The 12,336-nt window shown below is 45.7% G+C and overlaps 1 pseudogene; it reads right to left on the bottom strand.

The window, feature by feature from the left end:
* Positions 1-4,079: 4,079 nt before the first annotated feature.
* LOC105480167 (X-ray repair cross-complementing protein 6-like) lies at positions 4,080-6,306 on the bottom strand (annotated as a pseudogene).
* Positions 6,307-12,336: the final 6,030 nt, after the last annotated feature.

Below are 12,336 nucleotides of genomic sequence, written 5' to 3'. Positions count from 1 at the left end.
CTTTGGGAGGCCGAAGCGGGCGGATCACGAGGTCAGGAGATCAAGACCATCCTGGCTAACACAGTGAAACTCCGTCTCTACTAAAAAATACAAAAAACTTAGCTGGGTGTGGTGGTGGGCGCCTATAGTCCCAGCTACTTGGGAGGCTGAGGCAGGAGAATGGCATGAACCCGGGAGGCGGAGCTTGCAGTGAGCCGAGATCGTGCCACTGCGCTCCAGACTGGGCGACAGAGCGAGATTCTGTCTCAAAAAAAAAAGAAAGAAAGAAAATCCAGAGACTTTAAGTAATTTGCTCGGAATAATACAGCTGGGGTAAGGATAGAACTAGAATTTGAACTCGGGCTGTCTGGCTCCAAATTTTATTTTCTAAACTGTGATGTTGTTTAGTGAAATTGGCATCCTCTCTCTTCTCCCTCAAATCAGAGCTGCCTGGGCATGTGCTGTGAAGGTGGCAATGAGCCTGGCTGTTCTTCGAGACATTATTAGCTGAGTGACTTTGGGCACAAGTCACTTCATTCTCTGAGCTTCAATTGTATTGCCTTTTAAAATAAGACAGGTGGAAGGGGTTGGACTATTTGATGCTGGCTCTTGTTGCTTACCAGCTGTGCAGCCTTCGAGAAGTTGCATAACCTCTCTGAGCTTGGTTTTCCATCTCTGAAAAGAGGATTATTATTCCTAACTCATAGGGTGTTTGAGAAGAAGAAAGCCCATCTGTGAAAAATGTGGGATAAAATAATAATACTATAAATGATAATTGTAATTATTCTTCTAGAAGAATCCCTGAGTCTGGAAGGGTTGGGAAAAAGGAACCACTTACCCAGGGAGGCTTTCCTGGGCCTTCCATGTCCATGCTGGTAACTCTCTATGGAGAAGACTTTGCAGCAGCACAGGCACAGGATAAAGAGGGCCCTCAAGTCTTGAACCAGAAGGGAGCCTAATAATTGTGGGAGCCACCATGTATTGAACCCCTACTATTCTAGATGCTTTACAAATATTCCTACACTCAGCCTTGGCTCAGCCTAGCTGGGCAGATCTAACAGCATGCCCGTGGCTAGTTAAGTGAGTAGAAGTGCCAAGATTTAAACTGTGCCTCTTTCTCCTTTATCACTTTGCTTTGGTTATACTTAACCAGTTTTTTAATCCTGTGTACAATAGGGTCTTATTATTGCATTTAACATGAAAATACTTAGGTCACTAGTCAAATAGATTATTTTCAAGTATAAAGCTAGTACATGCTTACTATAGCAAATAAAAGAAACATTCAGAAAAATAGAGAGACAATTCACTCACAAATTCACTACCCAGCATTCAGAGACAACCATGATTAACATTTTCTTCTAGCCTTTTTTTTTTCTTTGTAGGTTTTTCTTATATTTGAGATCAGGCAATAGTAAATACATTTTAAAAACCTAAAATCACTTGAATAATGAAATGACCTTGGATTGGAAGCACCTCGGAGTAGCATCAGTATATTGAGGTTGGTCTATTTCAGTGGGTCTCAACTGTGTGAGATTTTGCCCCCAAGGGGATATTTGGAAATGTCTGGAGACGTTTTTGGTTGGGGGGATTGCTACTGGCATCTCGTGGGTAGGGGGCAGGCATGCTGCTGAACATCCTACAACGCACAGGACAGCCCCCACAAGGAGAAGTATCTGGCTCAAATGTCAGTAGTGCCAAGATTAAGAAACCCCTTATCTATCTGATTAATAATTATCAGATACAGTGGTTTTGTTGGTGTTGGATGCAGGGAGCTGCATCCTGCTTCTCTCCATGGCAACAAATCAAAATGCAGAGGAAGCAGCATGATTGAGTGGCGGGGAAGGCCTGCAGCTTTGACTGCGTCCTGGAGGGATCGGGATCTCACGTTCTGCCTCTGGGTAGGACTTTGGACTGTCCCTCTCAGTGATGCTTTCCCAGCCAGGTGACATCCTCACTGCTTGGTCAGGGGTCAGTCGTGAGCACGAGGCCTGAGAGGGAAGCTGAGAGTACCACTCCCACTGACTGTGATGGTCAGAGGTCAGAGACACTGTGGAACTCAGGAAGAGGACACAAACACTTCTACCAGAAGAAGGGTCCTCAGTCTATCCACACAGCCACTGGGGTGCCACGAGAACCGACCTTGTCCCCACAAAGAGAGGGCCTGGGACTGGGGAGGCTCCGCACATCAGTTCCAGTATCTCCACCTCCTCCCACTGTGAGGGAGCTGGATCAGGAACCACTGCTGGTGAATGCGGAGGAGAAGCAGCAGAGACTTCTCCCCCATGGATGAGTGTGCCAGGGTGGCAGTGACAAAGTACAATACATGGATAGACTTACACAACAGAAATTGATTCTCTCACATTCAGGGGGCTGGAAGCCTGAGACCAAGCTGTTGGCGGGGCTGTGCTGCCTCTGAGGCACTAAGGAAAAATCTGTTCCAAGCCACACTCCTGGCTTCTGGTAGTTCCTGGGTAGTGGAGGCACTGCTCCCATCTTCACGTAGTGCTCTCCCCATGTGCACACCTGTCTCCAAATTCCCCCTTTTCAGAAGACACCAGTCATGCTGGATGAGGGGCCCACTCTACTCCAGTATGATCTCATCTTAATCACTTACGTCTACAACAACCGTGTTTCCGAAGGTCACATTCTGAGGTACTGGGGTTAGGAATTACATCTATAAATTTTGGGGGGACACAAACCCACAACAAACCCCATGTTTGGAAAGTAGTTTCAGTGTCCCTAGCCAAGCAGGAGGATCTGAATCATGCTGGCTGCTCATGGATGCTCCTTGGTGATAGATTCTTTCCTTGTAGATATCTGTCTCCTGGAGGGTCTCCAGACCCTTCTAGTACCTGGAAGAGGTAGGGATGAGGGAGCCCCTCAGAACCCCAGCTGGACCAAGGTCCCCAAGCAGGACTTAGATAAGAGGACTTAATGTGTCAAGGCAATGGCAGTGGGGAAGTTAGCCCACAGCCAAGAATCCATGTGACCTAAACCCAAATAGAGAAAAAAGTAAAAAGGAGGAAGGAAGGTTGGAGATTGGGGGTGAGGTGTGGACAAAAAAGGACAGTTGTGCCCTGGCACACTCTGCAAAGGAAGCCCTGTGGGCTGCAGAAAATATTTTTGCACCCACACTAGTTAAATAGATTGGGGCTTCCCAAAGTGGATTCTGTGGAGTACCAGTTCTATGACAGATTAAATAGGTATTACATGAAGAAAGGGTTCCATAGCAAAATAAGTATGGGAAGCAATGCTAAACTGGATTTTAATTTCGACAGCAAAGTTTTCAGAACCTTTAATATGTTAATATGGACTGTGCCTCTTCAAGAAGAGTGAATAGTAATTGGCATTCATCCACGTGATTGGATCACAGAACCTTTTTTCTCAGGAGCATCTGGCAGGGTGCATTTGAGAAATGTTGAACCGGGTGATGGATGAGCCCATTGTGAACAAAACCACAGAGCTGGTGGATGCTATAGATGATATGGCATAATATGAATATTAGATATTAGAAATTCCCAATTGACATTATCACCATATGTTCCACCTTCCCTAGATCTTCCGTCGGTTGCTATCATTGGATTCCCTTGGTTTGAGAAACATTTCTTGACGTTTATACTATTTCTTGGGAATAACTGATAAAATCGTCAACCTCGATGACACAAGTTAGCAAAGTCATTCTACGTAAAGCCACAAGCCTAGCACCAGCTATAGACATATATCCCACTTTCCCAACCCAGCCCTCCCTAGCAGGCTCCCACCTACTCATCTAAGGTGTTGTGGGCCCCCAGAAACCTGCTTAAACCAACATGGAGCAAAAACCATCATTACAGGACCCTAGAAAAGCCTCCCAGCTGCCTGTGATAAGGCATACTGAACAGACAAAAGGCCTGAGGCTCATTTTCTTTTCACTTTTTTTTTTAATAGTACAAACTTAGGACTCTTTATTCAGGCTGTAAAGTAAGGACAGCAAAGTGGGAGGGCTACACCATCACCATGCCAACAGAAAGTCTCAAAAACTTAAAGTCCCTCGACTTCTGTTGGGCAGACTCTTCCTAGCTCAGAAGAAACACATTTTAACTGGCTGAAAACAAGGCCAGGCAGCCTGGGCACGGTGTGGAAGGGTGGCTGCATGGCCTCTGGTCAGTCCTGGAAGTGCCTGGTGAGGGCTTCCAGCAGCTCCTGCTTCTTTGGCGTGCTCTTCAGCCCGTCCACCTCGCAGGCCTCTTTCAGCATGGGCACAGTGAACTTGCCCAGCGTGCCCTTGCTGATGTGGGTCTTCAGCTCCTCTTCTCAATACTCCACCTTGGGCCTTTTGCTTCCAGAACCTTCATTATGGTGCTTTCTCTTGGTAACTTTCCCTTCAGGATTGTAATCTGGTAATCTGGTAGGTAAACAAGCTCCTTAAACTCATCCACCAGGGATCCCAGTCTTTTATTCATTGCTTCAACCTTGGGCAATATCAGGTCCACTGCTTATTCAGCCTCCATCAAATCCAAGGCCAAGGCCTCCAGGTTCCTGAAGTACTGCTGCAGCACGGGATTCTCAAAGCTGCCACGTCTGTATGTGAAGCGGAGATTCTGAATGATAACCTTCATCTTGTCTATCTGCTCTGGAGTTGCCATGACCTTTTCAGTAAAGGGCATCTTCACCAGGCACAGCGGCTCACGCCTGTAATCCCAGCACTTTGGGAGGCCGAGGCGGGCAGATCATCTGAGGTCAGGAGTTCAAGACCAGCCTGGCCAACATGGTGAAACCCTGTCTACTAAAAACACAAAAAAATAGCTGGGCATGGTGGTAGGCATCTGTAATCCCAGATACTCGGGAGGCTGAGGCAGGAGTATCGCTTGAACCCGGGAGGCAGAGGTTGCAGTGAGCCGAGACCACACCATTGCACTCCAGCCTGGGTGACAAGAGTAAAACTCCGTCTCAAAAACAAACAAACAAACAAACAAATAAATAAATAAAGGGCATGTTCATTTTATCATCAGCAAAGGGTAAAAAGACCAGCTGGAAGCCTGGAGGAGTCACCTGAATTTTCTGGTCATCCAAATCCTCTTCCTGTGGCACCAAAGTCACAAAATAACGGGGAATGTTCCTGCGGGGTATGTATCTGCGCAATGCTATGACCTCCTTCTCCAGACACATGATGAGCAGAGTGCTGAACAGGGTTGAGCTCCCAATCAGCAGCGACTCCTCAGGGTACATGAACAGGGAGGGCCTCAGGTAATGGTGCTTCTTCAGCATTACCAAGGGCTTGAAACCCATGAGCATCAAACCTGGACCATCAAACCATTTTAGCTCTTCTGTTTCCTCTTTTTCCAGTATAATCTGTTGACTTCCATAGATCTGAGACTTCTTGGTATCGCTAAGCAGAAGCAAACTGCATGTATTTGTGTTAAATGTCCAGGTCTTGGTTTGTTTCTTTTTTTCTTTTCTTTTTCTTTTTTTTTTCTTTTTTTTGAGACAGAGTTTTGCTCTTGTCACCCAGGCTGGAGTGCAGTGCCCAATCTCGGCTCACCGCAACCCCCGCGTCCTGGATTCAAGTGATTCTCCTGCCTCAGCATCCCAAGTAGCTGGGATTACAGGCTTGCACCACCACGACTGGCTAATTTTGTATTCTTTTAGTAAAGACGGGGTTTCTCCATGTTGATCAGGCTGGTTCGAATTCCCAACCTCAGGTGATCTGCCCGCCTCAGCCTCCCAAAGTGCTGGGATTACAGGCGTGAGCCAACACACCCGGCCAGGGTCTTGGTTTTCACTGGTTCATTTGTTTCCTGATAAAGCTTTATTGCAGAAGACTTGAGAGCCTTCTGGAGCAGATTACAAATGCCCACAGAGATCACTATGTCTGTTGAGCTTCAGCTTTAACCTGCTGAGTGCTTGCTTCCTGGTCTCCTTGGCACGAACCTTCCGCAACAGGTCTTCTAGCTTGCTGGATTCCTCAAAGTGAACCCTGAGGTCCTCATCCTCGGCTATGTTGATGGTATCTCTGTAGAACCAGGATATGTCAAAGCCCCCAGGTTTCTTCAGGTGCGTCAAGTCAAGGAAGATGCCTGTATCTCGGAGATCACCGGCTTCAGTCCTGGCCCAGCTGGCTTTAGAACTGTCATTGCCATGGGGGTTGTCTTCACTGGTGAACAGCATGATCCTCGTATGACTCATCTTGAACTGGAAATCACTAAAGTGGCTGGCACAGACCCACAGCACTTCACCGAGTGAGTAGTCAGATCCGTGGCCCATCAGGTCTTGGAAACGTTTTTGTCTCTGCTGCCCCTTAAACTGGTCAAGCTCTAGAATTTGTTTTGCACTTGGATTATCCAACTCCTGTAAGATGTAAATATTTTTAAAATTCACTGAATTTTTGTCTTTCTCGGTACCATAGAACACCCCTGCCAAGAGATCTCGATCACTGCTTATGATCTCATTGCTTATGATCTCACTACTTATGATCTCACTGCTTATGATCTCACTGTTTATGATCTCACTGCTTATCATCTCACTGTTTATGATCTCACTGCTTATGATCTCACTGCTTATCATCTCACTGCTTATGATCTCACTGTTTATGATCTCACTATTTATGATCTCACTGCTTATCATCTCACTGCTTATCATCTCACTGTTTATGATCTCACTGTTTATGATCTCACTGCTTATCATCTCACTGCTTATCATCTCACTGCTTATCATCTCACTGTTTATGATCTCACTGTTTATGATCTCACTGCTTATCATCTCACTGCTTATCATCTCACTGCTTATCATCTCACTGCTTATGATCTCACTGCTTATGATCTCACTGTTTATGATCTCACTGCTTATGATCTCACTGTTTATGATCTCACTGCTTATCATCTCACTGCTTATGATCTCAGTGCTTATGATCTCAGTTTATGATCTCACTGCTTATGATCTCACTGTTTATGATCTCACTGTTTATCATCTCACTGCTTATGATCTCACTGTTTATGATCTCACTGCTTATCATCTCACTGCTTATGATCTCACTGTTTATGATCTCACTGTTTATGATCTCACTGCTTATCATCTCACTGCTTATGATCTCACTGCTTATGATCTCACTGTTTATCATCTGCTTATGATCTCACTGTTTATGATCTCACTGTTTATGATCTCACTGTTTATGATCTCACTGCTTATGATCTCACTGTTTATGATCTCACTGCTTATGATCTGTTTATGATCTTACTGCTTATGATCTTTCTTACTGCTTATGATCTTACTGATGTACACACTTTGGATACACTGGATGCTCATGTCAAAAGGAGTCAAATCTTCACTCTGAGATTCAAACATAGCCCTGGAGTCATCAACCAAAAAAATCAAACTATGTCTTCCTGAATATTTATGGTCTCCACTTGCTTCAAGGTTCTCTTCTTGTTCTTCTCCTTCTTCATCGCCCTCAGTTTTGTAATACGACTCCCACCCTGACATGTTGGCTACTGTTCACTTTGGCACAGGGAAGTGACCAACTTGGACAGAAGACAAGAATCTCTTTTCACTTTTAACCGAAAATAGGTCATGCATTTGAGTTCCCTGCCCTCCCCCCCGCCAAAAAACAAAAAAAAAAAAAACAAAAAACCTGGGGACAGGTAGTTTATTTGGGTGGTGATCCTAGGAAGCCCAAATGAAGAAGTAGGGAAATTGAGACCGAGAAATAAGAAAAGTCAATAATGGGTACATTAATGAGCAAGGCTCTTGTGGCAGTTGAGGTTTAGTCTTACCGGGGAACCTCTGGGAATTCATGTGGAACACGTCTTGGAATTGTGCCACCAGAGGATGGGGTGGCTGGAGCATTTGGCTACACACTCACCTCCCCCGTCGGCTGAAGGCTGCCCCCTGAACTGGGTTGAATAGTGTGCCCCCAAAAGTCATGTTCTTTCTGGAACCTCAGAATGTGACCTTATTTGGAAATAAAGTTGTTGCAGATGTAATTAATAAGATGAAGTCAGGCTGGGCACAGTGGCTCATGCCTGTAATCGCAGCACTTTGGAAGGCCGAGGTAGGGGGATCACTTGAGATCAGGAGTTCCAGACCAGGCTGGCCAATATGGCAAAACCTCATCTCTACTAAAAATACAAAAACTAGCCAGGCATGGTGGCAGGGCCTGTAATCACAGCTACTTGGGAGGCTGAGGCTGGAGAATCGCTTGAACCAGGGAGGTAGAGGCTGCAGTGAGCCAAGATGTGCCACTGCACTCCAGCATGGGCAACACAGCCGAGACTCCATCTCAAAAGAAAAAAAAAAAAAAAAAAAGCTGAGGTCAGCCTGGAGTAGAGCCAGCCATTAATCCTATAAGACTTGTATCCTTGAGAAGAGAAGAGACACAAGAACAGGGACATACAGCAGGAAGGCAGCCATGTGAAGATGGGGGCAGGACTGGAGTGATGCTACCACCTGCCAAGGTGTGCCAGGGACTTTCAGCAACCCCCAAGAGCCAGGAAGAGGCGAGGCAGGACCCTCGCCTAGAGCCTTCAGAGAAAGTGTGGCCTTGCTGGTATCAACCACCAAGGTATCAACCTTGCCTTCAGACTCTAGCCTCCAGAACTGTCAGAGAATAAATCTCTGTTGTTTTAAGTCAACCCGTTTATGGAACACTGTCATAGCAGCTCTCTGACTCTAGTGCATACTCAAAGGTGCTAAGTCCCCCACAGCTCCCCAGGTGCCCAAGAAAGCCTTCAGGCAGAGAAGCAGAGATGCAGGCACTTGAGGCGGGATGCTGCAGTGAGCTCAGATGTGGACCAAGAAGATACAGTGTGGGACATCAGCAGCATCTGCCACTATAAGTATTCCCATAAGAGGCAGTACATCAAGGCTAAGCTCATGTGCTTGGAAGTCAGGTTCGAATCTGTTCTATTACAAGTTTCAAGACCTTGGACAAGTTACATGACCTCTCTGAGACTCAGTTTTCCTTATCTGTAAAATGGGTATGAAATCATACTTCACAGAAATGTGAGTACAAATTAGTTCAAGTCTATAAACTACCTGGCATGGTGCCAGGCACATGGCATCATTCAATAAACATAACCTGTTATTAGATATTATTAATAATTAATAATGGTACTATTGGCCGGGCTCAGTGGCTCATGCCTGTAATCCCAGTACTTTGGGAGGTCGAGGTGGGCAGATCATCTGAGGTCAGGAGTTCGAGACCAGCCTGACCAACATGGAGAAACCCCATCTCTACGAAAAATAAAAAATTAGCCGGTTGTGGTGGTACATGCATGTAATCCCAGCTACTCGGGAGGCTGAGGCAGGAGAATCGCGTGAACCTGGGAGGTGGAGATTGCAGTGAGCTGAGATCACGCCATGGCACTCCAGCCTGGGCAACAAGAGTGAAACTCCATCTATAATAATAATAATAATAATAAAAGTGTTATTAAATCTTCAGTGCAGCCTTTGGAATCAAATAGACTTGAATTTAAATTTCAGCTTTGTAGATGAAAAACCTTGGGCAAGTTACTTGAGTTTCGATTTGTCCATGAAGATTATAACAATATGTGTGAAGCCGGCCAGGCACAGTGGCTCATGTCTGTAATCCCAGCACTTTGGGAGGTCGAGGCTGCTGGATCGCTTGAGCCCAGAGTTCGAGACCAGCCTGGGCAGCATGGCGAAATCATATCTCTATTAAAAAGAAAAAATAAAAGTGTAAAGCCCTTGCTGGCTGTAACTTTTCTCCACAGTTCTAGAAGGCATAAAAGGATTGTCCTGGCGGTGTCTTTCGATGCTTCCCCTCAAGCAGTGCTGTGAGGTTCCAAGTGACATTTCTGAAATCTGTGAACTCTCCCTGTACCCATGGTAGAGCAGATATGCCCTTCTCTTGACCTTGTTTGCTGGTGCTAATGCTTCACCCATCGTCCCCTGGAACTTTGTCCCTAGCACCTGCTCACCACTACCACCGCCCCCATCACACTGCATCTGACTTGTGCTAATAAAGCCCAAATCCCCAAAGTGACACGTAGAGTCTGGGCTGTGCCCCGGCTGGCTGCCTGGTGGGCATTCCTTTGAGTGAGAAAAGGAAGCTCAGATGCCTGCCGCCTCCTCTTGCCTTTGCGTCTGAGCTGGAAACATGGCCTCTGCCTGCGGAAACGTTGGCAGCAGCTCTATGGAAAGGGGCTGGGGACTGTGCCCGGGGACCAGATAGGCCTGCCCTTCTTTGGCTTCTCCTTGGTACGCAGACAATGAAGTGGCCAAGCAGGTGTGGCCTGGCTTGACATTAGCTGTGACAGTTTTCCACTCTCACTCTGAACTAGCAGTCAGTTGGGGGTGTGAACAGGGGCAGGGAGGGTCACACCTACGGGACCCCTCCCCACTGTCCCATGCAGTGATTCCCACTATGCAAAGCCACGTGCAGCAGTGAAGCCCCTGAAATGTGACTAATGCCGTCACAATTGTATATTGATTCAAGTTTAATTTAAAAACCAATATTAAATAGAAGGAATGGGTTCTGGTATCCTGCAGCACTGTGGGGTAAATGTGGTTAACTGTCATTTATTGTATGTTTTCACAAAGCTAGAAGAGAGGATTTTGAATGTTTGCAACACAAACAAGTGATAAATATTGGAGGTGATGCATATGCTAATTACACTGCTTTGGCCATTGTACACTAAATATGCATATTGAAATATGCTGTACCCATAAATGTGTACACTTATTACTTGTCAACTAAAAAGAGCGGAAAGCCTACTGCTTGATTCGGTTATTGGAAAACATTTTTAAATGTCTCTGGAACAACTTAGGTATGTGGGTCATACCTTTTACAACTGCAAATTTTATGAAATCTAAAAACAGATCAAGTATTTCCAGTTAAAATTTAGCATCTTAATTGAGATGTGCTGTAAGAATAAAACACACACTGGATTTTGAAGACGTAGAAGGAAAAAAAAGTAACATATCTCATTATAATTTTTAAAACAGGCTGGGCCCTGTGGCTCATGCCTGTAATCTCAGTACTTTGGGAGGCCAAGGGGAGGGTGGATCACCCAAGGTCAGGAGTTCGAGGCCAGCCTGGCCAACATGGTGAAATCTCATCTCTAATAAAAATACAAAAGATTAGCTGGCTTGCTGGTGGGTGCCTGTAATCCCAGCTACTTGGGAGGCGGAGGCAGGAGAATCCCTTGAATCTGGGAGGCGGAGGTTGCGATGAGCCAAGATGGCGCGATTGCACTCCAGTCTGGGCAACAAGAGCAAAACTCCATCTCAAAAAAAAAAAAAAAAAAAAAATTAAAACACTGCTTAGTGGTTGAGATACTGATATTTTGGATGTATGGGGTTAAATAAAATATATTATCAAAATTATTTTACCTACTTCTTGTTACTTTTTTTTTTTTTTTTTTTTGAGACAGAGTCTCGCTCTGTCACCCAGGCTGGAGTGCAGTGGCATGATCTAGGCTCACCGCAACCTCCACCTCCTGGGTTCAAGCGATTCTTCTCCCTCAGCCTCCCAAGTATCTGGGACTACAGGCGTATGCCACCATGCCTGGCTAATTTTTGTATTTTTAGTAGAGACAGGGTTTCACCAGGCTGGTCTCGAATTCCTGACCTCGTGATCTGCCCCCTCAGCCTCCCGTAGTGTACTTCTTGTAACTTTTTTAGGTGGTGATCAGATAATTTAAAATTATCTATGTGGCTCACATGGTATTTCTATTAGAAGCACTGTTCTAGATTGGTAGAAGCCTAAGACATTAGAACTGGAAGGGCCTCAGGCATCTCCTAGAGTGTCCTCTCCTTTTAGAGGTGAGGAATTGGACACAGGAGGAGTTTAAATGACCTCCAGAGAACTGGAACCCAGACCTCTTTTCTCCCAGCCAAGGTTGCATAGAATGCAATGACAAGCCAAGTTGCGTACGTTGAGGTAATGGATTGAAAGTATCGCACATGGTTATAACAAGGTGGTAGTGTCAGTAAGGTGTTTCAAACATGAGATGACATGTATTATTTTTGCCCTTCTCCAAGGAACCAGAGAAGATAGGAAGCATACCTTGAGATTACTCAGAGGGTCAGATTGCTTTTTCAGACATCTGCGTGCTTGGGAACCTGGATATACAAGGCCTCTTCCAGAAGTAGGATGCCTGCTCCTGTAAGGAATGTTCTTCTCTTTGCTCCTACAGGGGCAAGGCAGGGAAGCAGGCTCAGGGCCCATAGGTCATCTAGTGCTTTGGGCTGAGTGTCTCCTCTGCTTCTTTCCTTGTCTCCCTCCCTTTTGTCCTTTCCAGCTTCTCCCAGTCTTTGGGGGGACAAAGGCATCTTGCTTGTGTATTTGGCTGTACCCCCGGGGGATGTGGTTGTACATTTGAATGTGAGCTGAGTATGGAGTGGTAGTGGCTGTGGGCT

The sequence above is a fragment of the Macaca nemestrina genome, chromosome 9 (genome assembly GCF_043159975.1).
Source record: "Macaca nemestrina isolate mMacNem1 chromosome 9, mMacNem.hap1, whole genome shotgun sequence".
Taxonomy (NCBI): Eukaryota; Metazoa; Chordata; class Mammalia; order Primates; family Cercopithecidae; genus Macaca; species Macaca nemestrina.
This window is presented reverse-complemented; position numbering and strand designations above follow the sequence as displayed.